The sequence below is a fragment of the Aquarana catesbeiana genome, linkage group LG02 (assembly GCF_042186555.1).
Source record: "Aquarana catesbeiana isolate 2022-GZ linkage group LG02, ASM4218655v1, whole genome shotgun sequence".
Classification (NCBI taxonomy): domain Eukaryota; kingdom Metazoa; phylum Chordata; class Amphibia; order Anura; family Ranidae; genus Aquarana; species Aquarana catesbeiana.
In genome coordinates, this window is record NC_133325.1 from 785249642 (window position 1) to 785264763 (window position 15122).

The window sequence follows — 15122 nt, forward strand, 5'->3', positions numbered from 1 at the left end:
AGATCTGTGATGTGCCAAACCCGAGCACAGTCCGGTGCTTCAGGTCTTTGTGACAGATTGCCTGCTCTGTCCTTCTAAGAATTGAGTCTCCTACCACCAGAATGTCTTTACCTTCCCTTGGCTTTACTCCCACCCTTACTGGAGGAGTTATTCCCCTGGCAGCTAGGGGAGTCATTCAAGTCCAGCAGTGCTGGTCCCTGACTGGTTTCACCAATGTCACTCAACGGGGCGTACTTATTGGGATGTTCCAGCCCTGGATCAGCCTCCCTGACACTTTTCCCTCTACCCTTCCTGACTGTCACCCATCTACTCCTCTCTGGTGCCTGCCCCTCTTTCTCTCCACCCACCTCTGTGCTGGCCCCTGCCTGGTACGATCCCAACTCTCCTTTAGTGTGGCAGGTCTTCTTAGTGCTGACTGTTGCTTCCCTAGATTCAGAACCTGGGCTTCCAGGGAAACAATGTGCTTAAATTTTGCACAGCAGTATTCACCCTCGATCGGATGATCAAGGAACGCATACATGCCGCAAGATGTACACCGAGTCGCATCTCCACACCCACAAGGCATTGTACCTACTAATTTGATGGGTATTGAGGATTATACTCTGTCCAAATTAACGAACAACTAGCTTCCTGACACTAAACTCAATACACAGGTACTCAACAAGACAACACACAGGTAATCAACAATACAATACACAGGTACTCATAGCCCACGTGCACTCACAGCCCAGGTGAACTCACAGCCCACGTGCACTCACAGCCCAGGTGAACTTACAGCCCAGGTGAACACACAGCCCAGGTGCAATCACAGTCCACGTGAAGTCACAGCACACGTGCACTCACAGTCCACGTGCACTCACAGTCCACGTGCACTCAGTGTGTTACCAAGCAATTGAACAGGTCTACCTAATAAAGTGTCAGGCGAGGGAATATATTGATGATGTATCAATGATTCCAGAGATGCATTTATGTATGCTTTTTATATCTGCATAGAATTTAGTTTTAACTTTTGCAACCCCAAAACCTAAAGTACTACCTGAACTCCCAGACAATACCGTACTGAGCCGATCTTACTGCTAGTCATATCAATTCCTAGTAGTACCAAAATCCCAGCACCTTAAATAAGATGTCCACCTTTTCTTAAAAACTTTTATTTACATACAGCGGCCTTTTTGACCTTCACATCCGCTGCCCGGAAAGTTTATAATTGCAGCGAGAAAACGAGGGCAAATGCCATTGAACAAAAATGGAACTGCGCCTCGATTGAACTTCAGATTTTAAAAATCTGCCCCAAAATTGTAACATAATAAGAGTGAGTTCTTGTATTCCGGCAATCATTGAGCCCCCGGTACAAAGAAGCAGACGTCGAAGGAGATCTTACTTGACCAGAATCTCCTTTATTGTGGAGGTTGAGCTCTCAAACAGCTCATCTCTGAGTTCTCTCGACGGTATTTCTTTTTCATCTTCAATGGATATGTTGCAACCTCCGTGTCACGAAGCGACTCACCAGTGTTTCCTTTCTAGAGGACAAAACACTTAGAAAAAGAGACACAAGGCTCCCGCTGTGCTTTATAATGCTAATATATTTGCATGTAAGCATCACAAGAACACCATGGCTTCAAGCCTTTTTTCCCTCTTGATGTGTCAAGCACACTGTGCTTACATCCCTGTATTGCTCGCTAACTGTTGGTTTCAATCACAACATTTCGTGCAGGATGAAGTTTGGAATCAGAACAAATGGTTCAAGCTAAAATAAAAATCCGCTGCCGGCTACTTTCAACGCAGAGGGCGACTGGAACAAGCGCTTGCTCCGGTGTTCCTCCATTCTTCTCTGACTTCAGTTTTTGTGAAATGATGCGGTGTGGAGAAAATAGGATTTTTGGAAAATGATATGGTGATTTGAATAGATTCTTCCCACCCGAACATCATTGCGTTGACTGTAAACTTTTTTTGTGTTGAAAAACTTTGATTTTTTATTGTGGTGTTGGATTAAAAATTGCTTCCATTCAAAATCATTGAACAGTCTAGTTTAATTGCAACTCCTACTGAATCTTCTTTTAGTTTTGGATAGTGGTGAAGGTCTAGACCAGGGGTTTCCAAACTTTTTAAACAAAGGGCCAGTTTACTGTCCTTCAGTTTATTGAAGGCCAATGGCCCACTATGTCCAGTGGGAGAGAAAAATGCCTCGGGCTTGGTGGTACATAGTGCCTGTGGCCAGTGGGAGGAGGAATAGGACCCCATTATTGGTATCGGGTGGGAGGAATAGTGTAGGCATCAGTGAAAGAACTAGTGCACTGTCATTGATATTAGTAGGAGGGATTGTGCCCCATCATTGGAATCAGTGGGAGGAATAGTGCCCCATCATTGGTATCAGTGGAAGGAATAGCACTACACAACAGATTCTCATCTCTCTTTTATGGCCATATCTTATACAAAGACAGAGGTGTAGATTTACTAAAGGCAAATAGACTGTGCACTCTGCATGTGCGGTTGCTCCAGAGCTTAGTAAATGAGCAGAAACTCTGCTGACTTCCATCATCCAATCATGTGCAAGCAAAAATGATGTTTTTTTTATTTTCCTAGCACATTATTGGGAATTCTTTGCAAAGGAAAGCCTTACCTCATTTACTAAGCTCTGGAGCAACTGCAATTGTACTTTGCAAAGTGCACAGTCTATTTGCTTTTAGTAAATCAACCCCAGAGTGCAGTGTAAAGATTGCTTTTAATGTGCGTTTTGATGGCTTGTTTGCGCAAACGTTTTTTTGCTTTACCTGTATTTGTTAAATTAAGCCGTTGCACATGCTCAAAGAGGGAAGAAAGAAAGGCCCGGAGTCAGAAAAGAAAGTGCATGAACGCAGGCCAGGCATGACAGGGTTAAAAAGGGGTTTGGTATGGGGAAGGTGTTTCTGGGCAGTTTAGCATGATTAAAATAGCACTTACATGATTGGTGGAGTGGGTGATTGCAAGTGGGGCTGCAGAAAGGGGAGATCTGCAGGAGGGTCTCAGGTCTTCAGTTGGAGGAAAGCGTGCTTGAGACAACTGCTCACACTCCCACCCTTACTGTGTTCAGTGGTTTGTGTCTGAGGTTGGACGGTGATCTGGTGGCATTGTCGTGGCAGCAGGTGGGGTACAAGGTCCTTATATGGGTTTGAGTATGGGAAAACATGTCCTCGGTACGGCTCCCATCATTATGGTTGGGACCCATCCTCTGTACAGCTCCCATTATTATGGTTGGGACCCGTCATCGGTAAGGCTCCTATTATTATGGTTGGGACCCGTCCTCTGTACGGCTCCCATTATTATGGTTGGGACCGTCCTCTGTACAGCTCCCATTATTATGGTTGGGACCCGTCCTTGGTACGGCTTCCATTATTATGGTTGGGACCCGCCCTCAGTACGGCTCCCATTATTATGGTTGGGATCCGTCCTTGGTACGGCTTTCATTATTATGGTTGGGACCCGTCCTTGGTACGGCTCCCATTATCATGGTTGGGATCCGTCCTTGGTACGGCTTCCATTATTATGGTTAGGACCCGTCCTCTGTACAGCTCCCATTACTATGGTTGGGGCCCGTCCTCGGTAGGCTCCCATTATTATGGTTGGGATCCGTCCTTGGTACGGCTTCCATTTTTATGGTTGGGACCCGTCCTCGGTACGGCTCCCATTATCATGGTTGGGATCCGTCCTTGGTACGGCTTCCATTATTATGGTTGGGACCCGTCCTCTGTACAGCTCCCATTACTGTGGTTGGGGCCCGTCCTTGGTAGGCTCCCATTATTATGGTTGGGACCCGTCCTTGGTACGGCTTCCATAATTATGGTTGGGACCCGTCCTCGGTAAGGCTCCCATTATTATGGTTGGGATCCGTCCTCGGTGTGGCTCCCATTATTATGGTTGGTGGTGTCTGCGAATAGTTGTTGGTCTTTGAGTCAGTGTTTGTTGCCACTGGAGGCCTAAACTTTTACAGTGGTTACGCAGGTACTAGAAGTAGATGCCAATAAGTAGCTTGTGACTCCTATTTCTCAGACTGTTGTGGATGTTATTATGTTGCATATGTTTATAGGTTCATATGCTTATATGTTGATGTTATTTTTAATGTTATTTTTCAACTCTTGGGTTTCATGTGTCTTAAGGAAAGGTTAGGGGTGGAGTGGTGGTCCAGCAGTCAGGAGAACAAAGCATCTTTTATACCCTAGTCATGCAGGTTAATCACCTTTCATCCTGCAGAAGAAGGTGGTGGTAGAACATTTATAAGAGAGAAGAGCCGGAAACTGTTGGTAGAACATTTGTTTCCACAGTGCATAGTTACACTTGAAGTTCAGGCGGCGAAGCAAAAATTTCTCAGCAACGTAACACTTGGATGTTGTGGCTGATTGTGATGTTAAGATGTCACAGCCAGGTCAAATGCCCTGACATGACGTGAATGCGCTCCTCTCTTGGGCACTTTGTTGGTGCTGAAATGAAATCCCTGCACCGCATTTATTAATAATACATTCAAGAAGTTTTGTTCTTCGTTAACCTGCTATGAAATCGAATCCTTTTATCATTGTTCGCCAAAGTTCATGTACCCCATGGAAAAGAAAAGGAAATAATTCTTCCTACCCTTGTCCCGACATGAACTCTTCTCCCCGGCAACTGGTCGAGGGCGATAATTTCCTGAGTGGAATTTTGCGCGGCATACCTTCATTTTTTTTTTTTTTTTTTTTTATGAAGACATAAATCATACTTGTGTGTGCTGCACAACATTTTTTATCAAAAGTAATGAATCACACCACTCCTGCTTCATAAATAGATAGAATGCCCTCTTGCTTTACATGGACAGTTTTTATTATACCTTGGCAAAGGTCGACGACCGTTTATTTTAATTTGTTCTATCCATATGTTGTAACATTGACAGGGGTAGATACTTTCCCAGAACATGTTCCCTGATAAGGAGACACCACTTGGCAGCTCTCAATACGTGGGTTGGTGGAGACCACACCCCTGGGCATTGATACTTGCCCGCCAGCAAGGCATCGGTATAGTGAGTCATCTCAGATAAGTCGTATCAGTAACAGGGCTATGTATAGCAAGATAAATAGTGATAAACTGTTTGTAAACATCATATAAACCTAATGCAAGGACAGATTTCAAGACCGCCAGCCAAGTTCTCAAATAGAAGGAACAATCGCAAAGAGCCTATCCAATTAGTTTCTATAATCTGATGGTCTTCGTTACATCTCTACGTTGTAGGTGCCAAGTGGGGATAGGCCAATGCATCTGTTTCATGTGTACAACGCATGCAAACAAGTTACTCATTAAAAGATGGACTTTGTTTTTTTTTTTTTTTTTTCAGTCTGAAATGTTGCAGCTGGAACTTTCAGTGCTGCAGTGTGAATGCAACAAAATTAATTATGGTCAAAGATTTAATGTGATTACAGGGTATCGGAGTTAGAGGTCAGGTTAGGTTAATTCCCAGTTCAGCCCACCTGTCATAGCAATCACGAGGAGTTCTGTTTCACGGTATGGAGTAGGGATGCACCCATACCATTCTTTTTTTTTTTTACGAGTACTGATACTTTTTTTTTTGTTTTTTTTAGTACTCGCCGATACCAATTACCGATACCTACCAAGACTGTTTTGTTTACATTACATTTTTATGTTTATTTGTATTTTGTGCTTTTTTCAATGTTACATAGTTACATAGTAGGTGAGGTTGAAAAAAAGACACAAGTCCATCAAGTCCAACCTATATAATGTGAAACTTGTAAACAAACAAAGCAAATGAAAAAAAAAGTTTTAATTATGAATAGTTTATGAAATAGAAGTGAAAAAAAACCATCAGGAAAATAATAATTGAATGGAGGAGAATAGGGAGTTAATTAAGGCTGATTAGAGTAAATTAAGGGTTATTAAGGGGTTAAACAGAAGAACATTTAATAAAAAAAACTAATTTTTTTTTTTTTACTTTACAGGTTGCTTTAAACTGACCTCATCTGCAGATCGAAGTTCATCCCTTTGATCTGTAGATGAAGAAACAGAAAGATACAAAAAGAAACAATGTTTTTTTCTATCTTAGGCTCCATTCGCATCTTGGCGTCATGAATCGCGGGTACAAAAACTTCTTTTGGGCGACAGGTGTCCCACGATTCTGTTTGCGCGATTGTTCTCACGATTGTTGCCCGACGAATCGCGCCTCAATCGGGGGAGGGGGGGTCATTGGAAGTGACGGGGATTGCACGGGCGTCCCATGATTTGCCGCTATTTCGAATCACGTCGATTTGGCCCAAGATTCGGAACGCCAAAGGTGTGAACAGAGCCTTAGTGTTTCAGCAGCTGAGCAACGTTGTTGATAAACATTGCCTGGCTGCTTTTTTTTTTATGACCGCTGCAATTGCCAGACTTCTTTAACACTTCAGCTGTCAACAGGGGAACCCCACTGAGAGCTGAATGAGTCATCGGTTGTTAAGGACGCGGCGGCCTCTTTAACTATTGATGATTGCCTGCTTTTTTTTTTTTTTTTTTTTTTTTTTAGATTTTAGCTGTCAGTGTGGGAATCCCGCTGACAGCTGAAAGAACCGAGCCTCAAAGTATTGGTTTCAGGTATCGGTGCATTTGCACGAGTACCGATACTCGTGCAAATGCTTAGTATCGGCACCGATATCCGTATTGAGTCAACATTGACAGGGGCTAAATTTATACTTTCTTTCCCCCTAGGCCAGGCTTCTCCAAACTTACTAATCTTTCAATAGAAGGAATTCTGCCCCATCGTTCATGGCAGTGGGAGAAATGTTTCTCTTTTGTTGATGTCAGTGGGAGCAATAGTGCCCCATTGTTGGTCTTAAAGGAAGGAATTATGTCTCATCAATCGTGTCAATGGAAGGAATAGTGCCCTACCGTTGGTGTCAGTGGAAGGTATTGTGCCCCCTTGTTGGTGTCAGTGGGAGGAATTGTGCCCTTTTGATGGTGTCATTTGGAGGAATAGTGCCCCATCGTTGGTGTCAACAACAGGAATTATGCCCCATTGTTGATGTCATTGGATGGAATAGTGCCCCAAGGGCCTGATAAAGGGAAGCAGAGGGCCGCAGTTTGGTGGACACTGCCCTAGGCCAGCTGTATTCCATCACACCTCTCCTGCACCAGTCAACTGGCAAGCCTTCGTATTACTATAACAAGAGTAGAAGTCACATTCTTTCAAAACACAAGAGAGAGTATGAAGATGTTTGCTCAGTTTGTTGGTACACCTGCAACCAAATGCACCAAGAGTAGGGTAAAATTGGTCCCAACGCTCTTTTGGCCATACTGCTCCTGTGGGTCACAGGAATACACTTAGTTCTGCACTCCTGTGACCCAGATTCAGCTGGCGGCGGACTGTCGGCTTACACAAAGCAGCTCCAGGCTCTGCAGGGACCCCTGACAATTTATGTCGGGATCCGCCTAGAGGCCTGACTAGCCGCTGAAAGACTGAGCCCAGCCGCTCCTGCCCCCTCCACAGCCCCGGCGCTCCAGTGGAAAGGGAAGAGCAGAGAGCCGGTGACTGACAGTCACTGCTCTGTGCTCAGAGCAGACCCAAGAACTGGGCGATCAGTGCTCTTTGATTGCTCAGTTCTCGGTGTAGAGCCTGGTGGGCACAGCTGCCGCATTGGATCGATGCTGCAGCCATTTAGGTGAGTATGTATGCTTGTTTGTTTTTTTGTTTTTTGTTTTTTGTTTTTATTCCTGCATCTTCTTTTAAGAGACGAGAAGCACTATACCAAATGTATCAAATCCAAAAAAAGCATTTTATTTCTTTTTGTAAGTTAAAAACAAAAAAACAATCCAGTGCATTTCAGTGGGAAAAAAAAACAAAAAAAAAAAACGCGTTTTATAACTTCACACAGCAAAACTGTGTGAAGTTATAACAAAGCCAACTGCCAAAAACATCAATATGTGTTTACAGATCATGTGAAAATAATATTTGTAATTGCAATGTACCTTTGGGCTGTCAGGAGAATAAAAGTTATATATAAAGTGCCAACTAGGCTGTCATTACTGAGATAGTTTTACATTTGCAAGAGGCTGTAATATTAAAAGACAATATAATTTAATTAAAAAACAAAGCAGATTAATAATAAATTATACGTGAAAGACAAAAAAATGAATATATGTTGGGCTATTTCTTTTAGAGCATTTCATTTTCTCTTTCTGCTCAATTTAAAGTTGACTTTGCTGAACATTATTTCTGCTTTAGGGAAGGAACTGTGTAGGTGTAAAAGAATGAGTTGTGATCACATAATAGAAAAACAAAAATGCTTTTATTTTTTTGCATCTCTTTGTAAAAGTCTACAAAATATTGTGACTCAAACAGTAGTTTACCGCTTTGTGTTTTGTGTAGACCACTCAATGTAGACCTTCATTCACGTGCAAGTGCCCTATGGGAGATGCTGAAGGTGGGGGCATTGTCTTGATCCACTACATGGCAAAAAAAGCGTGTGGACCCCTGTCCAGCACCCCTAAATATATGACCAGAAATGAATAATGGACACCCCACCGAATGTTTGAGTTCTGGTGTTTCCAGTAAAGAATGCTTGTAATTCTCCAGCATACAACAACATTTTAGATAGGGTTGCACCGATATCGGTATTGGTGCCGATTCTAAGCATTTTGCACGAGTATCGGTACCCGTGCAGATGCTCCGGTACCTAAAACCAATACTTTCAGGTTCGGTTCTTTCAGCCATCAGCGGGATTCCCCCACTGACAACTGAAATGAAAAAGAAAAAGCCAGCAATTATCGGTTGGTAAAGAGCGGGGCCGGTGTGTCCTTAACAGCCAATGACTCATTCCGCTGTCAGTGGAGTTCCCCTGTTGACAGCTGCAGTGTAAACTGAGGTCCCGGGCAATTGGAGCTGTCAAAAAAAGCAGCCAAGCAACGTTTATCAACAACATTGCTCAGCTGAAATCTAAAAAGAAACATTGTTTCTTTTTGTATCTTTCTGTTTATTTATCTACAGATCAAAGGGGATGCACTTGCATCTGCAAATGAAGTCAGTTTAAAGCAGGGGTAGGCAACCTTTTGAGCACAGTGTGCCGAAAAATGTTTTCAAAGAAATTGAGCGTGCCCATTTTATAACAAAAAAATGTCAACTTCACACTCTCAATCACGAAAAGGATTTTTTATAAAGTAAATGCTGTAAACTACTTTAGTAGTGAGAAATTAACATCCTGCATTCTCACGCCTCAGATCAGCCCCGATTCCTGCAACTCCACACTTCAGATCACTGTCCCCCCTGAAAATCTGTTTCACCACTGTACCCCCCTGTACATCTGCCCCACCACTGTACATCTTCCCCACCACTGTACCCCCCTGCTTATCTGCCCCATCACTGTACCCCCTGCTTATCTGCCCCACCACTGTAACCTCCTATACATCTGCTCAACCAATGTACCCCTTTTCTCATCTGCCCCACCAATGTACCCCCTTTCTCATCTGCCCCACCAATATACCCCCTTTCTCATCTGCCCCACTACTGTAACCCCCTGCACATTTGCCCCACCACTGTACTACCCTGCACATCTGTCCCACCTCTGTACCCCCCTGCTCATCTGCCCCACCAATGTTCCCCCTTTCTCATCTGCCCCACCAATGTTCCCCCTTTCTCATCTGCCCCACCACTGTACCTCCATGCACATGTTCTCCAGCACTGAACCATCTTCTCATCTGTCCTAACACTGAATTCATCTGCTCATCTGCCCCATGACTGTACCTCCTGCACATCTGTCCCACCTCTGTTCCCCCTGCTCTTCTGCCCTAGCACTGTAACCCCCTGCTCATGCATTCCACCGATGTACCTCCTTTCTCCTCTGCCCCAACACTAAACCCCCACTGATCATCTTTCCCACCACTGTACCCCCCTGCTTTCTGTCCCACCGCTGAACCCCCTTCTCATCCCTCCCACCACTGTACCTCCTGCACATCTGCCCCACCACTGTACCCCTTGCTCTTCTGTCCCACCACTGTAACCCCCGTGCTCATCTGCCCTATCAATGTACCCCTTTTCTCATCTGCCCCACCACTGTACCTCCCTGCACATCTTCTCCACCCCTGTATCCCCATACTCTTCTGTCTCACTACTGAATCACCTTCTCATTTATCCTAACACTGAACCCATCTGCTAATCTGCCCCACCACTGTAACCCGATTTCTCATCTGCCCCACCAGTGTACCTCCTGCTCATCTGCCCCACCACTGTAACCCCCTGCTCATGTGCCCCACCAATACACCTCCTTTCACATCTGCCCCACTGCTCTACCCCCCTGCTTTTCTGTCCCACTACTGAACCCCCTTCTCATCTCTTCCACCACTGTACCCTCCTGCTCATCTGCTTCACTGCTGAACTCCCTTCTCATCTATGATATGTGTGATACGCAGAGTGGTGAAAGGAAGCAGAGATGAGACACATCTCCCTGTCCTGGCACACTCATCCTGCTGATCCACCTCTCGCATCCAGCCCACGTGCTCGTATGTGATGTTTGGGATGTATGGGATGTATGGGATGTAAGTGATGTTTGGGATGTATGGGATGTATGTGATGTATGGGATGTATGTGATGTCACATAAAAGCATCTGGAATGGATGCGCAATGATGAGCTCAGGTCAGGGGCATTTTCTGAAAGCAGTGGGCCTGTGTGCAGAATCATAAGTTTGGCCCCCGCAGCTGAGAAAAAGTGGTTGGGTGTGATTTTCATTGCGCTGAATACTGGCTGTGTGGCTTAAAGGGACACAGAGTGTCGGGGTTCAGTAGTAAGTGACGCAAATGTTCATGAATAATTTCAACAAAGTTCCCAGAAGCTCATCAGTAATTCCACAAACTGTCACCTGATTGGGGTTTCCTCAATCACAGTGAAATCTGAGATTGGTAGTGGCAACCAGTCGAGTCATCTTAATCCCAGATGGTGGGCGGGGCTAGCAGGACTGTGATTGGCTTAGCAGTAGCCAAGACAGTCCTCCTCCTCCTGGAAACAGGGACCCCCCCCAGCAGAACTGCACCCAATCTCTTCCCCATCACAAAAGCTGACGATCGCAACTACAGCAAAGCTAGAGAACCAATCAATGTTTCCCATCTTTTACAATGTGTGGGGGGCGCAGTGCCTCCCCCTCAGTGCGGTGCGGTGTGGGGAATTCTGAAATTGGAATGCATTTGTGTCTCACTGACACTTCCCTGCACTGCTCTGCTTATGGGGAGGGAGTCGAGTGTCGGCAAAAGAGGCTTTGTGTGCCGGGGGATGCCTACCCCTGGTTTTAAAGCAACCTGTCAATTAAAAAATCATTTTTTTTTATTTTTTATTAAATGTTTCTCTGTTTAACCCTTTATTAATCCTTCATTTACTTAATATAATCATCCTTAAATAACTCCTAATTCTCCTCCATTCATTTATTATTTTCCTGCTGATTTTTTTTTTCTGTTCACTTCTATTTTATAATCTATTCATAATTAAAACTTTTTTTTTTGTTTGCCTTGTTCGTTGATACTTTTACACCTTTAACACAGAGGCGGCTCTAGGCTTTGTGAGGCCTTAGGCATAACTTAGACATGAGGCCCCACTCACGTCCATAAGGAAAAAAATAATTCAAGCAATAAAAATTAATTGCATATATTAAGAGTACTGGTGTCAGTGTCCTCTATTTCAAAGCTGGTGTCAGTGCTGGCATGCTCTCAGTGCTGGTCTCGGTGTACTCTCAGCGCTGGTGTCGGGAGCTCCTTGAACTCGGCCTCATAGAAGAGAAGGGGCTGTGATAAACTTCACCACCTCGGTGGTCTCATCATCCCTGTTGGGCACCAGGAGCTCTTCCACAGCAGTGAAAGAGCTCCTGGTGGGAGATAGCCGCAGAGAAGCTGATAATGAGCAGTGCCAGTGCAGAATGAAGAGCGCCTTGCCCACCATGGCTGAGGATCGGCCCTGGACTGAGCTGGGACCTCTTGACCACCGCTGGGTGGCCGGGGATGAGGGTGGGTTGGAGTCAGGTCAAGCCTTCTCCTGGAGAGCATCCTTCACTTGTCTGGATGTTGTGAAGGGGTTTTTCTTTACCATAGAGAGGATCCTGCGATCATCCACCACTTTTGTCTTCCGTGGACGTCCAGGCCCTTTTATGTTGCTGAGCTCACCAGTCCGTTCTTCTCTCCTCAGAATGTACCAAACTGTTGATTTGGCCACTCCTAATGTTGCTGCTATCTCTCTGATGGATTTGTTTAGTTTTTGAAGCCTTACAATGGCCTGTTTCACTTGCATGGACAGCTCCTTTGAATGCATGATGTAGGTTCACAGTAATAGATTCTAAATGCAAATACCAAACTTAGAATCAACTCCAGTCCTTTTACCTGGTTAATTGAAGAAAAAATAACTAAGGAGTAGCCCACACCTGGCCATGAAACAGCTTCAATTGTCCAGTTACTTAAAGGGGGGGGGCTAATCTTAAGAACTGCAATTCCTAAACCCTTCCTCCGATTTGGATGTGCATACCCTCAAATTAAACCTGAAAGTGTGCACTTTCAGCCCATATCTGTATGAAAATGTTTTGGAAAATACCGTATTTATCGGCGTATAACACTCACTTTTTTCACCCTAAAATCAAGGGAAAATCGTGGGTGCGCGTTTTACGCCGATCCCCACCGATCGCCGCTGATTATTTGCGAACGCGCCGACATACACATCCGAGTGTACAGATTTAAATATGGCGCCGGCGGACTCGGTGGAGCAGAGCGAGCGCCGCCGAGATCGCAGGGACTGGGCGGAGCCGAAATACACATAGCCGAGTGTACTCGACTCTTCTCGGCTCCGCTCACAGTCACGCCCAGTCCCACCATTGGACCTGTGTTAATCCCATCATAGGGCGGGACTGGGCGTGACTGTGAGCGGAGCCGAGAAGAGTCGAGTACACTCGGCTATGTGTATCTCTGCTCCGCCGAGTCCCTCCGCGGCGCCATATTTAAATCTGTACACTCGGATGTTTATGTTGGCGTGATCGCAAACAATCAGTGGAGATCGCAAGGCTGCACTGGGGCAAGGCTGCACAGGGGCAAGGCGGCAAGGCTGCACTGACAAGGCTGCACTGGGACAAGGCTGCAATGGACACTGGGGAAGGCTGCACTGACATGGCTGCAAGGCTGCACTGGGGCAAGGCTGTACTGGACACTGGGGAAGGCTGCACTGACATGGCTGCAAGGCTGCACTGGGGCAAGGCTGCAATGGACACTGGGGAAGGCTGCACTGACATGGCTGCAAGGCTGCACTGGGACAAGGCTGCAATGGACACTGGGGAAGGCTGCACTGACATGGCTGCAAGGCTGCACTGGGGCAAGGCTGCAATGGACACTGGGGAAGGCTGCACTGACATGGCTGCAAGGCTGCACTGGGACAAGGCTGCACTGGACACTGGGGAAGGCTGCACTGATATGGCTGCAAGGCTGCACTGAGAAGGCTTCAATTACACTAATGAGGCTGCATTGATGGGCATTTAAATGTAAGTTTTTTTCCCTTAAACTTCCCTCCTAAAAGTTTTTTCCTTAAAATTCCCTCCTAAACTTGGGGTGCGTGTTATACGCCGATAAATACGGTACCTAAAAAAAAAACGAAAACTGTGCCTGTGTCCAAATATATATGGACCTAAATTTATATCTTTACTGTTTTTCACATTCTGCCTTAAAAGTCCCAATTGGGGTAATAATTTTCTACAATGTCCGTGTCTTCATAAAAGGTCTCATGTCAGAGGGTCTGGGACATGCTGTTTAGAAGATTAGACCCTTCTTGTTTGACTGAGGAGGAGACGTGTACATAAGCTCCTAGGTGCACTTGGTTTTGTCATTCTCCAGGCAGTAAGTCGTAGATATACCTTTCACCATCTATAGGAATAACAGCCTTATTGTATAACATGGGAGAGAACTTGGCAGACAAAACCGGAGGTCAGATTTCATTATCTTGTACAGTGTGGGCACATTCTTTTCTTCAGAACTCATGTTCATAGGTTGTGTTTGTCCTGACAAGTCCATTGTCAGTTCACCTGAATGGAGTTTAACAAAAAAAGATTAAAAAAAAATACTTTTACTACTTAACATTAACCTAACTTTGACATTTCATTTGTAGTCAGAATTCAAAAGTTAACGTTGAGATATGAGGGGTTACAGCCTACCTACGCCATACTTCAGTTTTCTACCCACACACTGCTAGTCCACCACTCTTCTATTTGTCAGGCATCTGAGGATCTGTGAATCGCTTTGTTTGTAACACAATGAGAAATTCCTAGATCTACCTTCTGCAGGTGCCTTGTGTAGGTATGTGTATTGAAAGTGATTGTAAACGATCACATTGTAAAATAACCCGTTCAGTTTCAAATTGAAATGAAGGGCAAACTTTTATGTATAGATATAGAAAAAACTTACAGTGCCTTGCAAAAGTATTCACCCCCCATTGGCTTTTTACCTATTTTGTTACATTACAGCCTTTAGCTCAATGTTTTTTTTTTAATCTGAATTATATGTGATGGATCAGAACACCATAGTCTAAGTTGGTGAAGTAAAATTTGAAAAATATATACGTAAAACTATTTTTCTTGCATAGCGAGCTGGTTGAGCAGGCGAATGACAAGTCCATGTCTGCTCCGCTTTGCAGAGCAAACACGGACACAGTCCTGCTCTCCTCTATGGGGAAATCGGGTGGAAACAGACTGTCTGTTTTCATCTGGTCCGATCTGCCAGACGAATGGAAAATAGGACCACCATCGTCTGGATTTTGCGGGCTGGATCGGATGGTGGCGGATGTCCGCTGACATCCGCCGTTCCATAGAGGAGACTGCAAGGTCCATTCAGGTCTGCCAGAAAAACTGACAGTGGACCTGATCGGAAAGCCTGCATGAAAGGACTTTAAAGAGGAATTCTGCCCCCCCCCCCCCCCCCAAAAAAAAAAAATTAAAAGTCAGCAGCTATACATACTGTAGCTGCTGACTTTTAATATTAGGACACTTACCTGTCCTGGAGTCCAGCGATGTTGGCACCCCAGCCGATGAAAACATCAGCTGCAAGGTGCTGCCGCCGCCATTGCCAGCAAGAGAACCCGGCAGTAAAGCCTTGCGGCTTCACAGTCGGGTCCCTACTGCACGTGCGCAAAGCG

General features: G+C 45.1%; 1 protein-coding gene and 1 long non-coding RNA gene across 6 annotated transcripts in view; one reads left to right on the forward strand and one right to left on the reverse strand.

Moving 5' to 3' along the window:
• ZBTB20 (zinc finger and BTB domain containing 20) overlaps window positions 1–15122 on the forward strand; it is a 1365016-nt gene that overhangs the window by 454928 nt on the left and 894966 nt on the right. The gene's annotated exons all lie outside the window — the stretch shown is intronic.
• The window catches only part of LOC141129401 (uncharacterized), a 51010-nt gene continuing 48849 nt past the window's right edge, over window positions 12962–15122 (reverse strand). Inside the window, exon 3 of the long non-coding RNA XR_012241820.1 lies at window positions 12962–14016. This is a non-coding gene — a long non-coding RNA (uncharacterized lncRNA). The remainder of the gene's footprint in view (window positions 14017–15122) is intronic.